This window comes from Arachis ipaensis, chromosome B08, assembly GCF_000816755.2.
Source record: "Arachis ipaensis cultivar K30076 chromosome B08, Araip1.1, whole genome shotgun sequence".
Classification (NCBI taxonomy): Eukaryota; Viridiplantae; Streptophyta; class Magnoliopsida; order Fabales; family Fabaceae; genus Arachis; species Arachis ipaensis.
In genome coordinates, this window is record NC_029792.2 from 15,740,218 (window position 1) to 15,750,060 (window position 9,843).

Below are 9,843 nucleotides of genomic sequence, written 5' to 3' on the forward strand. Positions count from 1 at the left end.
TCTTAAGACTTTTATTTTTACTAGTGATTATTCAATAGAAATGGAAATGAACTATAATTCTAATATATCTTGTTCAATGAATATATCTGTACTAATTTATCAAAGAAGAACAAAAAGAATTTGACCAAAGACGATCAATCCTCATAAAATCCACATACAACAATAATAAAATGTAACGTGTTATTAAAAAAAAGCTAGGGAATAAATCTAGAAAAGAGACCAAAAACCAAAATAAAGTGAAAATGATAGCTTTGCTCAGCTTGAATCATAAAGTTGGATCATTTTTCCAAACTAATTCAGCCATGGTTTACTTAACCATGAATTTATTCGGAGATAATAATCATGGTTAACTACAAACATATCACTGGCTAAATCAGTTTAGCAAATGATTAATCATATGCAGAGATAGTAATGTCCAATTATGGTCCAAATTGAACAATAGTACAGAACTATCATTTCATTTTACTAACAGAAAAAGAATAAAATAAGGCCTACAAATTTACTAAGCTTCCATGTCTAATGCCGAGAACAATAGAAATCATTCAGTCTTCATGGACATGAGTCTTACTGTCGTAGTATCTCTTCTCACTCTCCCCTTTTTTTTCATTCCGTTTCTGAATCAAAGATAAAATAAAATAAAGCGGGTCAAAATAACTGAGAGTGCATTAACTAGGAAATCATGGCCAAAGGAACAAGAAAATGTAAAAGAAAACCAGCTAACCATAACAGACATTCCACTAGATAATTTTCTTCCTATTCTTTATATATTATGTCCTCTCATCCAAGGTTGAGTTTAGAATGTCCACTTTTATGTTCAAATAAATTTTGTTTTCTTGAACCAATCAAGGATCTAACACTAGCTTCTTTTATGTTCAATCACAATTATTAATCCATAAACACATAACATCTTAATTAGTGACATAGATTATTACGTTAACGGTTAACACTTTACCATCTTTGAGAGGGCTTTCCACAATTGTAAACACATTTTGAGTCATCATATTCGCCGCGATAATCGCATGGGTCATCGCTGCAACCATCTTCGCCGGCCAAGTAACTCGGCCAGATGCGGCCGATGTTATTGCCGTTAACCTAAGCATAGCCTTTGCCCATACCTTGCAGGTCCACCACAACAGGGTCTGTCCCCAGAGGAGCCTTGAAAGTTGTCTAGTAATTAAATAAACACAAGATCACCACAATTAGTATGTTAAATGCTAACTAATCACATGAAGATAATAGATGAGAATCGTAATTACCTTGTACCAAGTTAACATTCTGTTAGTGGGAAGACTTTGAGATTCCCATTTGGAAGGAGAAGCGAAGAGTGAGTCACTACTAAAGAATTTGTGATCCCCACCATGAAATCCAACCGTGTACAACCATTTGTGTTGAGAGATATACTTGATTATGGTCTCATCACCCTTTCTACTAATCAACTTAATTGGTCCAACAAGTCCAGCATGCCATTTGTCAAAGTTACCCCCATAGTTCTGAAGTCCAACAGTGACACTAAGGGCCCGTTTGGATAGGTTCATAAGTGACTTTTTTTAACTTTTAACTTATGAAAAGGTGTAGTATTAATGTCTAGTATAATTTTCAAAACAAAATTGTAACTTTCTAAAAAGCTATTTTGGTGCTTAAGGAGAAGTTAAAAAAATGACTTCTCTCATAATAAAAAGCTTTTTATCACTTTTCTCTTAAAATAAGTATTTTTAGAACTAAAAAACCAAACACAAAATAACTTATTTATTACTTTTAATATAAGCATTTATTGTTTAAGCTATTTCTTTAAAAGTAACTTAATTAAGTTATTTACCCAAACTGTGCCTAAGCAAGCTGATAGTGTTCTTTCCAGGCTGCAACTTTAACTTTGTCTCAAACTTGTCATTGTGAATTCCATAAGTGGCCCAATGAGACCCTATCCACATAACAAACAAAGGATATGAAATGTTATTTAATTGATCAATTAATTCATTAGGGTTATTATGGTGTGAAACATTGTTTACCAATATGTTGTCCATTGACGAATGCATGGATGTTGGCCACTGCCATTGATTCTGAGGGACATATCATCACTCCAAACAAGATCATCTTGATCAAGCTGGAGCCTTGTAATGTACCAAAGATAGTCACTAGCATCATCAGCAGCATCTTTCTGGTCAATGAGTTCATGTGCTGACTCCGAGGCATTGACTTTAGCAAGAAGAGCATGGTCAACGTTCTCAGCCCTCCATGTCCAATTCAAAGACATTGGCTCATCTTCAGCTTTGTTGCTTACTTTAACCATCACAGAAGTTTGCACATTCACCTTTTATAACAATAACAAAATATACAAGTTTATTAATAATTAATAATAAATTAAATTTAAAATATTTAATTAATTATGTTATATGATACCTTGGCTTTGTTATACTCTTCATTTTGACAATTAGGTAGAAGGCTCGACCATGCTGGAACTACATAGGTTCTTCCTCTAAATGAAACAGTAGCATCAGTGGTAGTGTTAGCATTGGTCAAGAAGCAACTTGATGATTTATCTGAGGCATACACAGTGGCCTGAAATAATTATTGTTGAAAAGTAATTATTCATTATTGCTCTAATTCAATCAGAGGAAAAAAATAATGAAAAATTGTAATTTTGTTTTCATGTATTTTTGTACCGTGACAGAGTTGCCAAAATCAATTTGGAAAACGTTCCCATTTGTAAGACTCTCTTCCATAGACTTCAAAATCCTGTGGAGTTCTTTGAGGTGACCCCATTTTGGTTGAGCTTTGTTGCCTACATACAATAATTAATTAATTACTCAAGGATCATTCATGGAAAAATATTAAAAAATGAGATTCTTGATCAATGTAATTTTACCATATTCATCAAGAGGAACATCATAATCGTATGAAGTGGCAATGTAATTTTACCATATTCAAGCTCTAATTTTCACATGTAGGAGAAATATTTTTTATGCCATTATTATTTGTTCAACTGTTTTGCTCAAGTTAATTACTAGCTTGACAACATAAAATTCAACAAGCCATATAAAAAATATACTACGTCAAACAAGAACCCATATATATAGAACCTTGAATATGGATCATCTGATTGATCTCGGTAACCACAGACCAGAGCACAACATTTCTTTTAATTCTCAAAGTTCTTCACACATCAAATTTAGATTTAGTTAAATCTGATACTTAATCTTGAATTTAGTCAATTTCGAAGAAGAATATAATGCACAACTAAAATTGAATTCTTCCTTTAGCATGTCATATAGAGATCATTGAACAAAAGGATAAATTTAGTTTAATTGTTGAACATAAAAGACACATGAAAAATAACTTACCTTTTCTGTCTTGGCAGCAGCTTTCGTAGCATTGCCATATAATTCTTCTCTGACAGATAGCTGATGCTTGAGATTCCTATCTTTCAAATCCTACAAATTAAGATTAAGAGATAATATAATTGGATGCCAACGTATTGATTCTAGAAACCATAATAATACTATATACCTCAAAAGAAGCATCTTCTCCTCTGAGATACTTCTTTATTTTCAGATCTAACTCATCAATGTGCTGAAAAGAAAAACATAATGTATAGTGTAAAGAATAAAATTAGATAACAAAATTCAAAACAAACACCACGGTGATATGTAACACAGAAATAAGCTTTTTTAAATTGCTATATTGCCAATACATTCGGGAAATAATGCTTAAATAGTATAACCCAGTGTTACACGAAAATGATAATACCAATTCGGTGTAACAATTCCTAATTTCAAAATTCAGAGTTCAAAATTGTAATGAAATCAAGTTTAGCTAAACCTAACTAATGGATATTTTCAAATTTATGCAGAATTTCACATCAAGTCAAACGAATCACATTGATCAATAAAGCTTATTATGCAGAGAAGCTATGATAATCAAGCCAATCACCAAGAAGAAGTGGATGACGATGGCTAGCACTCTATCATGAAAACGACGAACAATTGTGATGATGATCTCCACCGCTTTCGACCTCCTGGTTTCTGAAGTTCTGAATCCCCGAGTCCACAGCTACAAGTCGGAAGCAATTTCAATTGGAAGAGTAGATCTGAGGATGACGCAGCAACGGTGGCTCTAGAACTGGCAGACCTTGGCAACGGTGGATCCGAGACATCAACGCAGATCTGAGGTGGAGGAATAGAGATGCGGTTTGAATGAGTGTAGGACGATGGACGGCGGCTATCAGCGGTGGCAAGGCCTACGGCGGCGATGGTTGATGGTGGAGGGAAGTGAGTTCTGTTAAGGTGGAGACGGAGGGAAGTGAGTGTTTATTCTGAAGAACCAAACCCCAACACAGGAACAGTTCTTTTTCTTTTTCTTTTTCAATCAATTTAGTTTAGAAAATTGGAATACTTTTACCGGCAATAATAACAATTGCCGTTATTAATTTATAAAAGATAAAAATAATAGTAAAAGAAGTAATAATTTAGTGGCAATAATAATAATTTCCATTATAACATATATTAATAATAGCAAATGTATAATGGCCACAAAAATATAAGTTAAATAAAGGAAATAGTGACCATTGTATTATTGTCGCTCAAAATTTGCCACTAAAAATGAATTTTGTTGTAGTGACAACATGAGCTTGCTGCTGAACAACCCTGTTTCGGATAAAGTGAAGATCAATCTCAAAGTGTTTCGACCTGCTGTGAAGAATGGGATTGCGACTCATCAGCACAGTACTTTGATTATCACAAAATAAGGTGGGAGATGGATCTTGAGGAAGATGCATTTCAAAAGGAGCTTTTGTAACCATATTGTATCGGTCATGGCATCAGCCAACGCTCTGAATTCTTCCTCGGTACTGGACCTGGACACTGAAACCTGCTTCCTACTAGATCAGCAGATGAGATTTGACCCCAGAAACACACAGTACCCAGTGGTGGATTTGCGGTCAACTGGATCTGCTGCCCAGTCAGAGTCACTGAATGCCAAAATTTGGAAGTCTTCACTCTTGTTGAACTCAAGTCCCATATCTGATGTGCCTGCCAGGTAGCGCAGAATGCGCTTCACAGCCTTCCAATGCTGTTCGAGAGGAGTGTGGAGAAACTGGGAGACCTTGTTCACTGCAAAGGCAATGTCCTGCCTCGTGATGGTGGCATATTGTAGTCCCCCTACGATAGATCTGTACAGTGAGGGCTCATAAAAAAACAGCTCCAGATGTAGTCAGCTTGAGACTACTCATCATAGGAGTGGGCATTGCTTTAGCACTCACCATATCTGCCCGCTTGAGCAAGTCCCTGATATACTTAGTTTGCTTGAGCACTAGGGAACCCATGACCATTCTCTCAGCTTCAATACCAAGAAAGAAACTCATTTCTCCCAAGTCCTTGAGAGTAAACACCTTATTCAGATTCACTATCAGCCTATTTATTTCATCCGAAGCAGATCCAGTGACAAGAATATTATCGACATATGCCAAGAAGTAAATGGTGGAGAGAGGGCTATGTTTGACAAACAAATAAGGGTTGGAAGTGGTGTTGGTGAACCCAAACTGTTCCAAAGTGATCTTCAGTTTTAAAAACCAGGCACGCGGAGCTTGTTTCAGGCCATACAACGCCTTCTCAAGCTTGCACACAAGGTTGGAACCAAGGCGGTAGCCTTCAGGCTATAACATATATACATTTCTCGGGCAAATCGCCATTGAGAAAGGCACTATTGAAATCAAACTGACATATCTTCCACTACCTTGACAACGCCACTGCTAGGAATGCACGCACCGTAGCGGGTTTGGCAACTGGACTAAAAACATCGCCATAGTCAAGACCTTCCCTTTGATGGAACCCTTTCGCCACCAGCCGCGCTTTATACTTCTGAATGCTCCCATCCGGATGCCGTTTAATGCGAAAGACCCAGCGACAGCCAATAGGCTCTTCTGCAGCTGCTGTATTAACCAAGGTCCAGGTCTTGCACTTCATAAAAGCAGCATACTCTTCATCCATTGCCGCCTTCCACTGGGGTGAGGCAATGGCTTGAGACACAGAAGTTGGCTCTTCTTGTGTAAGGTCTGGTGGTGAGCCGATTAGCACAGAAGTGAACACTCTTGGCTTAAAAATACCGGCCCTACTTCTGGTGACCATTGGATGAGTGTTGCCAGCTGGCACCACAGGGTCGGGAGCAGCAGCAGTAGAAGATTGAGTGGTAAACCCTGAATTACTCAAGGAAAACTCAGAAGAAGAATTAGAGATACAAATGTCAGCAGATAATGGACAAGAATCAGCATAAGTAGTATTGGCAATAGGGGCAGATAGAGAGGAATAGGCAGGGGCTATTGCGGTTAAGGCAGGTTCACTTGATTAGGAAGAGGAAGCTGAAGAATTTGGTGTTACAACGGGTGGGGAGGCTGGACCCTGATTGAGGGAAGGTGGGGAAGGTGACGTAGGTAAGGTAGTAATAGTGATAGGAATTAATGAAGGCTGAGATGTGTGGGGCACAGAGGCTGGTAGCATTGAATGTTTGTTGAAGAACAGTGTTTGATAAGGGAACTCAGACTCATCAAAAATCACATGCCTTGACACAAAGATTTTTCCAGAAGGGCAAAGACACCTATATCCTTTATGCTGGGGTGAATACCCAAGAAACAAACACTTGTGCAATTTAAAATCAAATTTGTGTGGCTGATAATGTCTGAGTTGAGGGAAACAGGTGCAACCAAATATTTTGAGGAACTTATAGTCTGTGACTCGATTGTTGAGAAATTCATATGGGGACGTGAACTGAGTGGTAGCAGAGGGCAGTAGGTTAATGAGGTGTGTGGCAATTAGGCATGCTTCATCCCAAAACTTTAGAGGCATGGACGCCTGGGATAAAAGGGTCAGGGCAGTTTTGGTCACATGTCTGTATTTGCGCTCGTCCTTTCCATTTTGTTGATGTGTGTAGGGACAACTGAGCCTGTGTGCAATTCCATTTTCAATCAGAAACTGTGTAAAAGAACGGGATGTATATTCCTTTCCGTTGTCTGTTTGGAGAGTTTTAATTTTACACCCAATTCGATTCTCTATCAGCAACTTATACTGAGTGAACGCTTGAAGGCCCTGTCTTCGGTTGTGGAGCAGGTAAAGACAAGTGTACCGAGTTTTTGCATCAATGAAAATGATGTAATATCAAAATCCTGAACTGCTAATGATTGGGGAAGGACCCCATATGTCTGAAAACACTAAGTCTAGAGGGTTGCTATAAATTGTTTGAGAGTCTAAGAAAGGGAGATTGTGCAGTTTTCCTTGACAACAAGCATTGCATAAGGAATCAAATGATGAAAATTTGTTTTTGTTTTTATTTACGCTACCAGCATTACAAAGTTGCAGCACGCGTTCAACAATTCTAGGGGAGGGGTGACCTAACCTCTTATGCCACAAATCAAATTCACTCAATGGACTATCATTACAGACAGTAATTGAAGCAGTAGTATATCCTACATTTACAGATTTCGAACTCAGAGGACTGAGATTACATACTCTATTTATTTGTAAAAGGGGAGGGTGAACTGTTCCCTGAGTACATTGCTTATTGTTACCCTGCCTAGGTGTTGCAGCTGAATGTGCCACTTTTGCAAGCACTCCAACATTCTCAAAGTGATATAATCCTCCTTTAAGAGACCCCTTTAACAGTGTTTCCTTGGTTCCCTGGCATTTGACAAAGCAGTTAAATGGATGGAATTCGAAGAACACATGATTGTCCAAAGCGAACTTGGCTACACTTATGAGGTTCTTTGTAATTGAAGGGACATGTAATAGATTCATAAGTTTGAAATATTGAGGGCTGGACTTAGTAAATAAAATGGTTTTGTCAATACTATTTATGCTCATACCTTGGCCATTACCTGTTAGCACCTGATCTGTGCCTTCATACTCCGAGCCCGCAATAAGGTTGTTCGCATCAAAGGTCAGATGGTGAGATGCTCCAGTGTACAGGTACCAAGCTTTGTCGGTGAGAGGAGTCGATGAAGGTGCAGCAGTCAAGAATGCTTGAGCTTGAGGATTAGCTTGTGGTTGGTGGAAGGAAGAGGAGGGAGGTGGTGGTGCATTGGTTGCAGCTCCATGAGGATTTTGAAAGGCTTGGTCGAACCTGTGGTAGCACTCCCACACTGTATGTCCAAATCTGCCGCACAACTGACACTGTGGTCTGGAGTTTCCAAAGAAGCTCGTTCTTCCACCTCTGAAGCTGCCTCGTCCTCTAAATCTTCCTCTAAAATTCCTACCTCTATTTTGAAACTACTGCTGATGGTGAAAATTTGGCTGATATATAGGATAATTTGGCTGCTGCACAGAAGACTTCAGATCTGAACTCTGAGCTAGGTTTACTTGCATCGTTCCTAAAACAATTTTCTTAAATCGTTCTACTAGTTCTTCTTGACTCACCAGTAGCGATTCTACCTCACTTTCAGTTATGTCATTAGCTCTAGCATTAATCATAGTGATAAACGCACTATAATCCTCATTTAACCCTTGCGACACAGCCTCAACAAATTCTTCATTTGAAATTGGTGCACCTAGGGCAGAGAGAGCATTTGTTACCTTCTTGAGTTTGGATATGTAATCTGCTACGGATCCTTGCAATTTGATGGTTTTGAGTTGAGTTTTGAGCTATTTCACCTTCGACTTCAGCCGTTTTGCAAAGTACTCTTCCAATTTGTGCCATACCTCACACGCGAACTCGCAATTTGCTACCTGACTTGTGAAGCCTGGATCGATTGAGGCAAACAGCCACGACACTAAGAACTGATCATTCTGTTCCCAATCTAATAACTCCTGAGTCTCAATTTCATCTTCACGATCTGCATCTGTTTTGTATCGCTTTGGTATTTCTTCAAATCAAGGTGCTTTTTTGAGTCGATTGGACTTGATGAACGTCAAAGCTTGACGCCTCCAAGGCACAAAGTTGTCTTCATCCAGCTTGAATGAAATCGTGTTTATTGTTGCTTGCGCATTTGAGATTGTAGAAGCTTGTGGTTTGTTTGGTGCAGCCATGGATCAGAACCTGAAAGCTCTGATACCATGTGAAGGTATCAGAAACCTTTCAGGGATGAAGAAGGAAAAGAAGTTGAGAGAGAAAGGAAGAAAACAGAAGATTCTAGAAGAGGGCTTTCATTATTGTAATTGAAAGATTGCCTAAAAATCAAGTCACTTACACAGACTTCATGTCTTATATAGCAATTCTAATAGTTAATAAGAAACCAACTAACTTCTAACAGAATAACTACTTTACTAGCTTAGCTAATTAGCATAAGCATAACTATCATTTATCCCTAACACTATACTATTTTATAAGTATATCTGAACAAAAATATAGAAAATTAAATTGAGAGAGAAATAAAATAAAAAACAATACTTCACCTTTTTTAATTATTGAGATTTTTATTGAATAAAAAATGAACAAATTTTATTTTTAAGATATAAATATAGCATTTGTTTGGAGAACGGTATTGTCGACACGTTTAAATTTGATAATACCATTCTTTTTTTATATATATTTTAAATCATTATTAATTTTAATAACTAATTTTAGTATACATATAATATAATCCTAACTATATAAATCTCTCGTTACATCAATCATACTCAATAAATTGATTCATGCCCTTAACATTTTCCATTGTCGAAAATTAATTAAGAAGAAATTTTCCATTTCCATATCCATCTCAAAGTCATTAATAAAAAAAATGGGATAAAACTATTAATAAAAAAATTGAAAGATATTTTGAGTTTAAGAGTCTAATTATGTGTAAGAAATAGTAAAAATTTAATTTCACTGCATCTTTAATAGATAACATCTATTTGAATTTTGAAAACAGTTATCTTTAAGAAG

At 37.2% G+C, this 9,843-nt stretch overlaps 1 pseudogene; it reads right to left on the reverse strand.

Moving 5' to 3' along the window:
* LOC107610611 lies at nt 949-4,795 on the reverse strand (annotated as a pseudogene).